This window comes from Schistocerca cancellata, chromosome 9, assembly GCF_023864275.1.
Source record: "Schistocerca cancellata isolate TAMUIC-IGC-003103 chromosome 9, iqSchCanc2.1, whole genome shotgun sequence".
NCBI classification, from domain to species: domain Eukaryota; kingdom Metazoa; phylum Arthropoda; class Insecta; order Orthoptera; family Acrididae; genus Schistocerca; species Schistocerca cancellata.
The window spans coordinates 200531629-200533946 of NC_064634.1; the positions used below are offsets into that span (position 1 = coordinate 200531629).

General features: G+C 45.0%; 1 pseudogene; it reads right to left on the reverse strand.

Annotated features, from left to right (window-relative positions):
- Positions 1 to 1784: 1784 nt before the first annotated feature.
- On the reverse strand, positions 1785 to 1902 carry LOC126102260 (5S ribosomal RNA; annotated as a pseudogene).
- Between the last annotated feature and the right edge of the window lie 416 nt (positions 1903 to 2318).

The following is a 2318-nucleotide window of genomic DNA, read 5'->3' on the forward strand; positions in this document are numbered from 1 at the left end:
AACAAAAGTAAAACAAGAGCAATGAGATGTTGTCGAATTAGATCAGGCGATGCTGATGGAATTAAAGTAAGAAATGGTACACTAAAAGTGGATTTTTTTATATGGGCAGCAAAACAGTGATAATGGGCGAAGTAAAATTGATATAAAATGCAGTTTAGTTAATAAAGGGAAAAGGGTTTCTGTCAAAGAGAAATACGCATATTGTGAGGAACTAATCAACGTAGTAGATAGTGTCGGAAGTTCCATGCGGCTTTTCGCGGATGATGCTGTAGTACACAGAGAAGTTGCAGCATTAGAAAATTGCAGCGAAATGCAGGAAGATCTGCAGCGGATAGGTACTTGGTGCAGGGAGTGGCAACTGACCCTTAACATAGACAAATGTAACGTATTGCGAATACATAGAAAGAAGGATCCTTTATTGTATGATTATATGATAGCGGAACAAATACTGGTAACAGTTACTTCTGTAAAATATCTGGAAGTATGCGTAGGAACGATCTGAAGTGGAATGATCATATAAAATTAATTGTTGGTAAGGCGGGTGCCAGGTTGAGATTCATTGGGAGAGTCCTTAGAAAATGTAGTCCATCAACAAAGGAGGTGCCGGCCGTTGTGGCCGAGCGGTTCTAGGCGCTTCAGTCTGGAACCGCGCGACCGCGAATCCTGCCTCGGGCAAGGATGTGTTTGATGTCCTGAGGTTAGTTAGGTTTAAGTAGTTCTAAGTTCTAGGGGACTGATGACCTCAGACGTTAAGTCCCATAGTGTTCAGAGCCATTTGAACCATTTTTTGAACAAAGGAAGTGGCTTACAAAACAGTCGTTCGACCTATACTTGAGTATTGCTCATCAGTGTGGGATCCGTACCAGGTCGGGTTGACAGAGGAGATAGAAAAGATCCAAAGAAGAGCGGCGCGTTTCGTCACAGGGTTATTTCGTAAGCGTAATAGCGTTACGGAGATGTTTAGAAAACTCAAGTGGCAGACTCTGCAAGAGAGGCGCTCTGCATAGCGGTGTAGCTTGCTGTCCAGGTTTCGAGAGGGTGCGTTTCTGAATGAGGTATCGAATATATTGCTTCCCCCTACTTATACCTCCCGAGGAGATCACGAATGCAAAACTAGAGAGATTCGAGCGCGCACGGAAGCTTTTCGGCAGTCGTTCTTGCCGCGAACCGTACGCGGCTGGAACAGGAAAGGGAGGTAATGACAGTGGCACGTAAAGTGCCCTCCGCCACACACTGTTGGGTGGCTTGCGGAGGATAAATGTAGATGTAGAACCTAAAAACATATTTCTGCTAATAGCTATAATTATTAATCTGCAAGTAAAGTAAATACTGATGTAATGTTGTTCAGTACAGTGTCCTCAACCATCAATAAAAATGTATGCACTTATACTGGTAATACCTCGTATACTGCGCAAAAGTCTCCCCCCCCTTTCCCCCCCCCCCCAGTCCATCGTCTCCTCGCACTCTCTCTGCTTAGCCGTATCCACCTCCATGTACAGCACCTGTAATGCACTCCGATACAACCTGCATAAGACACCTGTCACGCAGGGCAGCATAGATGTCAGGAGTTTTTAACACTTTAACACACCTCGTCTTCACGCCACGAGTGGCCTACCGGTACCATGCGACCGCCGTGTCATCCTCGGTGGAGGATGCGGATAGGAGGGGCGTGGGGTCAGCACACCGCTCTCCTGGTCGTAAGATGGTATTCTTGACCGAAGCTGCTACTATTCGGTCGAGTAGCTCCTCAAATGGCATCACGAGGCTGAGTGCACCCCGAAAAATGGCAACAGCGCATGGTGGCCTGGATGGTCACCCATCCAAGTGCCGACCACGACCGACAGCGCTTAACTTTGGTGATCTCATGGGAACCGGTGTATCCACTGTGGCAAGGCCGTTGCCCAGATGTCAGGAGTTACCAAAAATTTTCACCTCCCCCAGTCCTATTTGACGTGTGTGGTTTTTGCCCCCATAGTACTTTCTCCCAGACAATAAGTAGTATGTGTACCAAATTTGGTTCAAATTGATCCAGTTGTTTAGGAGGACATGTGTACCACACACACACACACACACACACACCCACACACACACACTTCACTGTTATATATGTATGTGATTATGATACTGAAGTTAGTTGAATATTGTTTTCAGACCAACTGTCTTTTAGTGAAAATTTGTCAAGAATCTTCATGTATTAATGTTTATTGGGTTTTAAATATTAATGTTTTTCATTCAGTTCAGTGTTGGAAACTGGGAACAGGCAATTAGAGCTCCTTAGAAATGAAAATATGCTTCGAAGGAAATATTATTTATGGTGG